We start from the raw sequence: 12,173 nt of genomic DNA, 5'->3' as shown, positions 1-12,173 counted from the left end.
GATTGAATTTGGAACTACGATATCATTTTTATTTCTTATTTTGTCCCATTACTTTAAGCAGCAGAATCTATGAAACACCTATCCTCACATGATATAAATCTAACCTAACAATCAATGAATAAATGACTGCAGATTTTTAAAAAAATACAGAAGCCTATATATTGTTCTTGTTTTGAGTTTTTTGAATAAGTTCGTACCACTTAAATCATAGCTGCTTTCTCGAATTTCGAAAAACTTCAGAATGTTTTGGCAGAGCAGATTATTGTGTGCTTTGTAGAATAATTGGGCGTTTTAAAGTCAACCCGGTCATAAAATTTCATCGTATTTAATTTGATAAATAGTGGATTTGTGGGTTCCGTATATTTTGATCTATTAAGCAATTCGAATTATTTTAATTATTTTCTTACTTTTTTCTTTTCTGATTGATATAAAAATGATTTATTAGATATAATCACCTTAAGGGGTAGGACTAGATACGTTTTTTACTTCTTCCTAATCCCTTGAACATAATAACTGTTGAATGAAAACTGATTTTTCTTTTTACTATTTTATCTACCTTATTTTCCTGTCAAATTATTACAGTATATGTTTTATGTTCAATAAACAAACCAAACCAAATATAAACTTAACAATCAAGCAACACATTTTTGTACTGCACACTGTAAAAGACATAGTTTAGTTTTTGTTTGTTGAGTTGGTCTTCCAAAACGTTTTCTCTGAAATATTTTACAAATTCATTCGTCCATATCTTGGGCGAAACCAGTTTACAGTTGATGACAACAGCCACAATACTTGTTTGGGCTGTGCTGCCGTGTCCAACTGCCTGTGGATTTCAGGAGGTCAATTATCAGATGGATGACGCCCATGATTGTTCCTCAGCTAGATAAACTGGTGGAATTATTTATTTACTCTCACCCTTCCTCTGTGACCAGCAGGTTAAGTTCTCTTTGTTGGCCTCTTCCTGTTAACTGCACTTCACTCTCATCACAAAATATAATATTCACACAGCCACCTGCAGTGGCTAATGCAAATTATGCTAACTCCCACTGGCAGGTAAACACCACTACTCGATTAGAAATGTAAAATTTGAAAGAGTGTCACTGCACCTGCCAGGTAGCCTTGAACTGTATGAAACACTTTCTATCTTGGAAACTTGCCAGAAAACACACTTACTCTGATAAAACTGATGTTAAAGGTGACGGTCTGTGATTGTATTGCGGATCAGTGTGGCAACCAATCCGATACTAGCTTTAAGTTAATTTATGTATGAGTACCACGTGCCCGTCATTCTGAATTCACGCAGGTTTGAGACACTTCACTATACAGTTCACAAATTTGCAGTTACATAAACACTTCTCGGAAAGAAAATGTGCATGAACTCGCAGCATATGTTCTCATTTTCCTAGATGTACACAATGCTTGTTTTGCATAGCATATCGTCTTTGAATAGTTGATTTTCAGAACTATTTTAAATGGCATTCTTGGATTGCTTAAGTGGAAACATCACTAGCCCTGCTGCAAATGCTGATACTTGTTTAACTAACTTGGTCCTGACTTGTTCAGATGAAAACCTGTTTGCCTAACCCTGTTCCACATAACACTCAATAGCAGTGAGACAGTGGCACTCCTAGTTTAATTGTTTTGTGAGCTTATGTCACCCTCAGGCGCTTAGAAAAATATCAAATAGTGACAAGGCCAACAGTTTTTAGCCAGTCACTTAAGTCTTTATCAGGAGCAATAAAAAATAGAAAGTGGTAATATACAGTATACATCGTATGCTTTTAAAATTCAAGCAAATTGAACATCCGAAAAGAATAACCAAAATAAACATAAAACACACTTTTTAAATGGTGATTTAATTTATTCAAGGAATAAAAACTACTAAAGGCTTCCTGGCCCAATGTGGAAAAAGTACTTGCACCCCTTTTTAATCCTCACTTAACTGTGGCAAATCCAATTTTTTGGAAAGCTGAGTTCATTTTTACTGATCACACACAAACCTAAGTACCTCTAACCCTATTCAGGAAATTACATAAATAGAACGTGTATGACAAAATTGCATTTGCCAAATGGTCTCAAAACCTGCAAGAAAATGCAACAATCCAAAGAAATTCAAAAACACGTGTAGAACACACAAGGAATTTGTCTTTGGTATAACACGCTGCATTAGTATCATCATAAACAAGGACATGACAAATAAGTATGGAAGGACATTTCGTAATTTAAGTGAACCGTAGTGCGGTGGTACCACCCAGTAACAACTGTGAGACAATGTGCAAAGTATCAAGCAGAGCTAAATTGATCAGTGGTAGAATACAATACTATAACAGTTGTGCAGTTGGTGTAGTAAATCATTGAACCATTTTAAAGTGACCAGTAGCAGTATTTGTAGGACAAGAAGTGTGCAATTGTGCAGATGTCCATGAGCGCTTTGAAGTGTCTGGTGCGGTGGAGTATACGTCAGTGACTGTTTAGGGAGTAAATGGCTAGAGGGAAGAAGCTGTTTAAGTGTCTGCTGGATTTGATGCACATGGATCGGTAGCGCCTGCCTTAATTCCTTTCATTTTTGAGTACTTTTTCAATAATTCATTGCACTGACTTTTCCTTTATTTTTTGGGGCCTGAGTTGAATGACAAGACTTTTATTGTTGTTATTATTATTGTCTAATCGCTGCAATTGTTGTTGTGGGGTAAGCTTTTCATCATTCAGGAGGAACCTCACTGCAGGTTCGAAGAATTGGCCGACTCCCTTCAGGTTTTTCAGGTACAGTGTTTCCTCATTTTCTGCACTTATTGATGAAATGTAAAGAATGAAGTCTTGATGGCTGCAAGAACAAATCTCCCATCTGTCCCACTGATATGATCTGTACACTCTAAGGTGTGGTTTGTTTGTTTGAAAAAAGAAACAAGAATGGGGAAAGTTTTTTTTTTCCTTGTTGAAAGAAGTTCCTGGTTTTGTCTACAATTTGATCATCCAGTTAATTTCCCAGTAAAACAGAAACTGTTCAAATGAGTTTCACCTATTCTTTTGGTTGCACAAAAGACTATAGCCATGTTTAAACTTTGTGTTTCCCACAACAATTTGCAGAATACTGTAATTCACACCAACTATGCACATACACAGTATAAGCACACACACGCCCACACATACACACACACACACACACACACACACACACATACACACACGCACACACACATTCATTTTATAATCCGCTTAAGGGTCACAGGCGCTCTGGAGCCTATCCCACCTGTCTTCGGGCAGCAGGTCCACCCTGAGCTGGTTACCAGCCAATCACAGTCCAACAACACACGTCCAAGGCTAGTTGCCTCCTCAGCTGACACCACCACTTGTTTCAACCCTCATTCACACCGTCACTGAGTGGGAACCGATCCTATGCTGCTCACACACAATTCAGGCGAGTGTAGCACTATCCCATGAGTGACTTGTATGTATGGTTTAACAAATTAAAATCAAACGAGTTGAAGATAAGGGCGGCCCAGTGCTCCACTGGTTAGCACGTCTGCCTCACAGTGCAGAGGTGTAGGGTTCAATTCCGGCTCTGGCCTCCTTGTGTGGCATTTGCATGTTCTCCACGTGCCTGCGTGGGTTTTCTCCAGGTACTCCTGTTTCCTCCCACATTCCAAGAACATGCGTGGCAGGTTAATGGAACACTCAAAATTGTCCTTAGGTGTGTGTGTGAGCGTGAATGTTTGTTTGTCTATGTGTGTCCTGCGATTGGCTGAGAACCAGTTCAAGGTGTACACCGCCTACTGCCCGAAGACGGTTGGGATAGGTTCAAGTACCCAGGGCAACCCTTGTGAGGATAAGTGTATCAGAAAGTGGATGGATGGATGAACTTGAAGATAATTCATGGAGTACCCCAAGGATCTGCTTAGTCTATTTATAGTCTACACTAGTATATGAATGACATTTGCAATGTCTTCAAAGTTTTTAAAAAAAAGTTCTATTTGTTGATGACACAACTTTTTACTGCTCTGGAGAAAACCTTGAGGTGCTTCTGAGTACTGTGTAAAAATAATTAAAAATAATTAGAAACTGGTTTGACACGAGGCAAATTCAACAAGTCAGGTGAGCTGTTGCCAATAGTGCTACATATGGCTGAGCTGACGTAAATCAAGCCTCCAGTCACAAACCAGCCACAGCTTTACGATTTAAACACCACAGTTACAATAGAAATCGATTCGGAATGCTACATTTCCAAATTATCTGAGGGGATCCAGGTGTTTTAAGAGTTGGAGGAAGAGGAGATTGTGGGCAAGATGTATTTTGTACTATACACGTACGAGCCAGATGCTCAGGATGTGTAAAACGGACATGGAATGGAGACGAAACCCATTGGGATTGGAAGAACGGTCAGCTATATATGCTGCGGTTATTTGCCTAGCATTATTGTTTGTAACATGATGCTGTGTCCTGCTGTAAATTGCACATGATGGGATTACCTACTTGGTTCATGTATTTCCACGTTCTAGTGAGTTGGTGTCCTACACATTGTCATTGCTAAACCAGTTCTGTTGGGCACTAGGCTGCTCCGCACAGGAGAGCGGCAGCATTGTTAGTTGCAAACCATTACCGAGGATTCTATCCATGCACTCATATAATTTGAATGTTTTCGTACAGGATTTGAATCAAATGTTTTCATAAACAGAGTTATCCATTGATTATCACACCTACCTTTTTTTTGTGCAAATCCAGTTGAGAAAAGTGCTCTAACAAAGACTGCTCATAAACACCTTGTGAAATTCATTCATTTTGTGAGAATTAAACAGCACCGTTGTACTTTTCTGATCCATTTACGTGCGCTATTCTTTTCTTTTGGCCATTCAAACAACACTTTGCCTGAATGTGAACATTGTATCACCGCACAACACAGGCATCTTTCCGAATAACACGATAAAAATGGCTAAGAGCAGTTAACGGGACAATCAACAAGGCATTACAATGGTTCACTGGCGACTCTGCGTTCTGTAAATGACATCACTCGCCCTAGATTGCCGAACAAAAGTATTTCCGTTGTTGAGCGCATTGCTATGGTTTGAACTATGAACCTGGTTGTATTGTGTTTAAAAAAATAAAAAAAACTGATGAAAGTATGCTTAAAAAAGTATTACTCAAAAGATGGTTGGCCAAATTTACTTCACACTTGACCTTTAATCTTGGCAAAGTGTCTCTTTCCATTATCTGGTAGGCAGTGTCCATTTCAGCAGCCTCCCCTTCTGGTGCAGAAATGCAACCGAACTATCATCTGCTGACTTTCACCTCGGTTTCATTTAGGTCATTTCCCTCAGCAAACTTTCACCTGCATTCTATATCTTTGTAGAGGTTGACAAATGACACCTGAAAACAGGCTTGGTGTCATTCCGTGTTTATATAATTCTTGTTCAACAGACTTTCATAACAAAACTGTATCAGCAACCGCACGCAGGAGCCTTCAGAGGGGAAATAATAATAATGCATCAGATTTATATGGTGCTTTTCTAGACACTGGAAGACGCCTTATATATTCGATCTTGGGTGATGGTAAACTACATTCAGTCACCACAGCTGCCCTGGGGGAGATTGATGGAAGTATGGCCTGTGTGCGTCTATGGCGCCCAAGACCACCACCAAACATTCACAACCAGCCATACGCCGGTGTTAGTCACACTGGAGGTGAGGTGGGCGAGGTGTCCTGACCAAGGACATGGCAACACATGACTCAGACAGAGCGGGAATCAAACAGTGGACCCTCCAGTTACCAAATGACTCACTTGAGCTTTTGAGTCACGGCTGGCATTAATCTTCTTTATCTTATTTTTCATTTCTTTGCCATTCATTCATTCATTCATCTTCCGAGCCGCTTGATCCTCACTAGGGTCGCGGGGGGTGCTGGAGCCTATCCCGGCTGTCTTCGGGCAGTAGGCGGGGGACACCCTGAATCGGTTGCCAGCCAATCGCAGGGCACACAGAAACGAACAACCATTCACACTCACACTCACACCTAGGGACAATTTAGAGTGTTCAATCAGCCTGCCACGCATGTTTTTGGAATGTGGGAGGAAACCGGAGCACCCGGAGAAAACCCACGCAGGCCTGGGGAGAACATGCAAACTCCACACAGGGAGGCCGGAGCTGGAATCGAACCCCGTACCTCTGCACTGTGAAGCCGACGTGCTAACCACTGGACTACCGGGCCGCCATTTCTTTGCCATGTTCATGCCAAAAGGATTCCATCTGTTGAGGGTGTGGAAGTTACTCGACATGCCAGTTAGGTTTCCACATTTTTTTTACTGAAAACTCTTCTTTATGTTACGAAGCGTTTGTATTGAAACATTTATTTTATAGACAGGTAATTGTAAACATAACAATAGGTTATAGCTACCTGTATATGAAACAAAAGTTTCTTTTTTGATACTAATATTAGTCAAATAATTAGACCTGATCTTGAGGATGTCAAGACTGCAGCTGTATTGAATGTGGCAAAGTGACGCGATTTGTGAAAATGCTTCATTCATTTGCTTTTTGGAGATGTATTTTCAAAACAGAACTCATTGGATTAATACAAAGCCAGTGCATTTGATTTTATTATGTCATTCGAACTCAATGTTATGAAATTTTGGCAAGATTTTAAAGCTAATATGATGGCTACATCCAATATATGATATGTCCTGATATATTGTTTCGAATGGGCCGCCCGGTTCTACAGGTGTCTACAGCAGGAATAAAAAAGGAAAAAAAGGGAAGGAAAATCAACCTTTATTTTAGATGTCCGAATGGTTTGTGGTTCAGTGGATTATTTCATGAAACCGGTCAAATGGCTCTTTAGTCGCCAACCCCACTGAAAACTGTTGGCATCTCTACCTAGGTGCACACAATCTCCAAAAATACCATAACGATCACACCAATTAGACCAATTTTATGGTGTGTTTTTTTTCACTGCAGAAGCAAATGTTTCATGTGAAAAACGCTTTGTCTCCCTGAAAAAAAAATCCCAAATATTATGGTGTTCGTTGTTGGATTTTCAGAGGTTGATGTGGGCAGGAGTGGAGATTCCCACATACATTTTGGTGATGAGGGATTGCAATTTTCAATGTTATAGGCAGAGTAAACTTTTTCTATGCTGATGTTGAGTTATATTTAGACTCTATCGCGTGCCAGTTTACCGCAACGTCCTCAGCTCTCGTATTACAAATATGTACATATTTTAACGACCTGTCATGTTACATTACACACAAAAACTTGCAGATTCACTTTGAAAAATGAGTCAGACTCTTGCACATCATATTTTTCACGTTTAAGTTTATACAAGTATTAAATAGGTCAACTATATGACTAACTTGTTTTCTTGCTGTTTGAAACAGCAGTAATTTTCACCATTGCATTTGGGCAAAACCTATGATTTATATGTATATATATCCTCACTAGGGTCACGGGGGTTGCTGGAGCCTATCCCAGCTGTCTTCGGGCAATAGGACACCCTAAACCGGTTGCCAGCCAATCGCAGGGCACACAGAGACGAACAACCAACCATCTACGCTCACATTCACACCTAGGGACAATTAAGAGTGTTCAACCAGCCTGCCGTGCATGCTTTTGGAATGTGGGAAGAAACCGGAGGACCTGGAGACCCACGCAGGCCAGGGGAGAACATGTAAACTCTACACAAGGAGGCCAGAGCTGGAAATTGATCCCGGTACCTCTGCACTGTGACGTCTACGTGCTAACTACCGGGCCGCCTATATATACACAGTATATATACCGGTATATAAAAAACTCTCGTCTCACCCCTCGGGTGTTGTCCGTCCCTCATTCAGCTCGGGTCCTCTACCAGAGGTCAGGAAGCTTGAGTGTTCTGCGCAGTATCCTTGCTGTTCCCAGCACTGCACGTTTCTCGACTGAGATGTCCAATGTTGTTCCCGATCTGTTGCAACCACTCATCTAATTTGGGGGTCACTGCCCCGAGTGCTCCGACCACCACAGGCACGACTGTCACCTTTACCTTCAGGCTCTCTCCAGCTCCTCTCTGAGCCTTTGGTATTTCTCGAGTTTCTCGTGTTCCTTCTTTCTGATGTTTCCATCACTTGGGACCGCTACATCCACTACAACGGCCCTTTATCTATGATCACGATATCTGGTTGGTTCGCCATTACCATCTTGTCAGTCTGGATCTGGAAGTCCCACAGGATCTTCGCTGTGTCATTCTCCACCACCTTCGGAGGTGTTTCCCATTTTGACCTTGGGGTTTCCAGTCCTTACTCCGCACAGATGTTTCGGTAGACTATGCCAGCCACCTGGTTATGGCATTCCATGTAGGCTTTCCCTGCCAGCATCTTACACCCTGCAGTTATGTGTTGGATCGTCTCAGGTTCCTCTTTGCACAACCTACACCTTGGGTCTTGTCTGGTGTGGTATAACTGGTTATGGCACTCACTAGTCCCCGGCCTCCTTCCTTTCGGCTTGCGTACAGTCTCAGGGTGCTGGATTTGGGATGGAACCCTCCATGCATGGTTAGGAGCTTTCGGGTCCTAACGTCCATGGTCTGAATCTCTTCCTTTGGCCACCTTATTATTTCTGCAAGGTATCTGATCATTGGCAGGGCATAGCTGTTTATTGCCATTGAGCTGGCTTCTTAGGACTTGCCTAACTTGCCGGAGGTATTCGGCCGTAGCCGCTTTCCTTGTTGCCAGTTCGAGGTTGCCATTGGCTTGTGGTACACCAAGGTACTTGTAGCTGTCCTCAATGTCTGCTATTGTTCCTTCAGGGAGTGATACCCCTTCAGTGCGATCTACCTTTCCTCTATTAGTCACCATCCACCTACATTTCTCAAGCCCGAATGACATTCCGATGTCGCTCCTGTAGAGCCTGGTTGTGTGAATCAGGGAGTCTATGTCCCTTTCGCTCTTAGCTTACAGCTTTATGTCATCCATGTAGAGGAGGTGAGTGATCGTAGCTCAATTTCTGAGGCGGTATCCATAGCCTGTCTTGGTGATTACTTGGCTTAGCGGGTTCAGTCCTGTGCAGAACAACAGTGGTGAGAGTGCATCACCTTAGTATATGCCACATTTGATAGACACTTGGGTAAGTGGCTTGCCATTGGCTTCAAGTGTGGTTTTCCACTCGAGTTCGCAACAAAGGCTCTTAGGGTCCTGTTCACCTTATACAACTCCAAGCATTCAGCATATACAGTAAATATTCTCTCGTACGGACTCGTGTTTGCGCTGTCCAATTTGTCCTGATAACATAAATTCCTCATTTGGGAAATGAGCATGGTACATGTCCTTTATGAAACTGCAAGTATGTTGACAAAATGCATGTGTAAAAACACAATCAATAAAATACAAAAATATACTGTCCAAAAACTGTTGATGTAACAAAAACTGCAATACAGGTGTATCCCCAAAAAATCACAACAGTAAAATACGTACAGTATTTTAATGTTTATTTTTTTTCTGTCTTGGGGAAAAAAAAAATATTTTGGATTGTTTTGTTGGATGCATTCTTTGGTTTATGACAATGTTTGCCTGCGTGTCATACAGTTTTCTTGCTTGTTGCAAGTAACTGTCCCATTGATCACCGATGTCTGGTAATTCTTGTGTATACGAAAGGATTTTTGTTGCCATTTGCATTGCTTCCTTGCTGGATGGTGGCTTGTCATCAGGAGTTGACTCGATGCCTTGTTTTTTAAAGATTCGTAGATTTGCGTCTTTCCGACTCCAAGTGTCTGCTGGATCTTTTTAACTTTGTGTCCAGCCTCGCTCAAACGGATGCATTTCATTCGCTCCGCTCCAGTCGTTACAGTTCTTCCACGTTTCGATGCGATGATCTACACGACGTAAGTGAATAAAGTTAAAATCTTTCGCAATTACAGTAAAACGCACGCCAATAAAAAGTCGCTTACACATCTTCATTTCGAATCTGATGAATGAAAACGGCGAAGCAAACACGTTTCTTCGGTCATGTCGAGTGGGTGCTGCTTTTAAGCTAGTGCCGCGTTCTCCAGGACGGAGGTGAATAAAGTTAAAATCATTCACAATTACAGTAAAACGCACGGCAATAAAAACTCGTCGTCGTTTAAAATCTAATGATCGAAAAACGCGAAGTGAAAACTTGTTTCAGCAGTGTGTATTTTCTGTTGCATCGGGTGGGCGTTACGTGTATTTAAGCTCCCGCGGCATGGCACCTCCATCCGGGTTACGGGTAGTGGAATTTCCGCTTACGCAAGTTCCGGTAACACGTAATATCGTCGTCAAAGTGTTAATGCATAGGTTTTTATTCTGGGTGAAGGATATTCCTCTCCATAGAATTCCGGGGATGGGAATATTTACTGTACTGTGTATATATATATATATATATATATATATATATATATATATAGGGAATTTCTCAATTGTGAGACAAATAAAAGTCTTACCTTATATATATCACAAAAACAACAACATTTTATCTTCAGCCCTTTTTAATCAGATGTTTGCAAAATATTATGGGAAATCACAAGCCAGAAATAATAAATAATGAACACCTTTGGAACATTATCAAACAAGAAGACATTGAATCACAGATAAGAAGATAATTTCCCTTCAACACGACAAGGCACGACTTCTCCTGGAAACCCCAGGGTAAAAGAGAGCCAGGAAAACCAAAGCACACCTGCAGTCGATCACTCAAGGCAGAGTTTGAGGAAGGTGGAACATCTTGGAAGGGGTGGAAAAGATCACCCAGGAGTAGGGAAATTGATAACAATGTTGTAATTCCCGCTACATGATTGATATTGCTGATTGATCTAATTCCTTGTAAAGATGTGGTGTGCAGAGGCCTCAAATCCAGATCCAGAAAGCAAAAACGCTGACACAGTTTGGCTTTTGCCACAGCTGCTTCTACTCAACTGGCAGGTAAACAAGCACGTTTGAGTTCTCACTTTCATCCATGTTACATATGAAATTGTAAAGATGGTTTAATACTGTTGGAACAACACAAAATGTGTGCAGTGTAGACACTGGGCCAGGGGGATAATTTTGGATGACATGTCTTGTTTATATCAAACTGTTCAGTGCTCACTCAACAAGGATTACACGGAGTAATAACAATTGCACACCAGTTTTCTGTGGATGTTGTTTGCGCCCCATTCGCACAATTTGACATTGTTTATCAATAAGGCTCATTTGCATAGAGGTATGCAATTTTCCAACAAATATTACCTCATTTAAATATGTGCAACTACCACTGGCGCACCGAGAGTCATTCTGCTTGGCACCTCAGTTAGTGACTCATTTAACCATCTGCGTATGCTTTGTGGATTAGTTACTATCTGGTTGCTCCATTTTTACCAGTTCACGCAAAAGCCATGCAATCCTTGAAGGCAACTGACCGGTGTCTTAAACCCGGAAATTGATTTTTCATCAATCTGAAAGCTTCTGTGCATTTAATGGGCTGCAATTTGTGTCACCTCCATATCATGCAACAGCAATTCATATTTAGAATTGCTCCAAAGAACAGTGAGTGAGACTCACTGCTTATAAAATGGTACACACGCTACGAGAATAACGCAGCGCAAGCTTGCACAATGCAGTTGTTCTCGCCCCCATCCCACCGCATGCCTGTTGCAATAGAAAAACAATGGAGGCCGTGCGGTGTGGTGCTGGGCATCATGGAGGGGTGTGCTGTTGGGCTCTTTGGGGCTCATGGAAAAACGACATTAAGTTTACGAACGGTCGCAGTGAACCAGTGCGGGGTCTGTGATTATTTTCCGAATTAATGCACAAGTAACTGAAAGACTCATCCAACCCTTTTCTGCACTCACAAACAGACATGGGATACAGCTGCAGCCCAAATACGTAAACAGGAAATTGTATTGCAAGGGAATGGCTACTTAATTGTAAACTTAAAAACAAAACCTGAAATTTAAATAAATATGGACATAAATACATTTTCTTTGGAGGCGGAAGGTGGGCTAGACAGATTTCTGACAGGCCCCTCCGAGCTCTGATGTAGTGCCTACCATAGGTGAGCGCTTCCTTGTCTCTAGCTCAACACTCAAAAAGAACCCCGATGACACTAAATCATGACTGTGTCCAGGTACACAAAGCAAGGCGAATTAGGGCATGCTTAATTGTGTTTGGTGTGAATATCTTTCATTTTCAACCAGTTTCAGTTACTGGAGGTGGAATGGCCAT

This window comes from Hippocampus zosterae, chromosome 13 (genome assembly GCF_025434085.1).
Source record: "Hippocampus zosterae strain Florida chromosome 13, ASM2543408v3, whole genome shotgun sequence".
NCBI classification, from domain to species: Eukaryota; Metazoa; Chordata; class Actinopteri; order Syngnathiformes; family Syngnathidae; genus Hippocampus; species Hippocampus zosterae.
The sequence above is the reverse complement of the archived record's forward strand: the minus strand, read 5'-3'. Positions refer to the sequence as shown.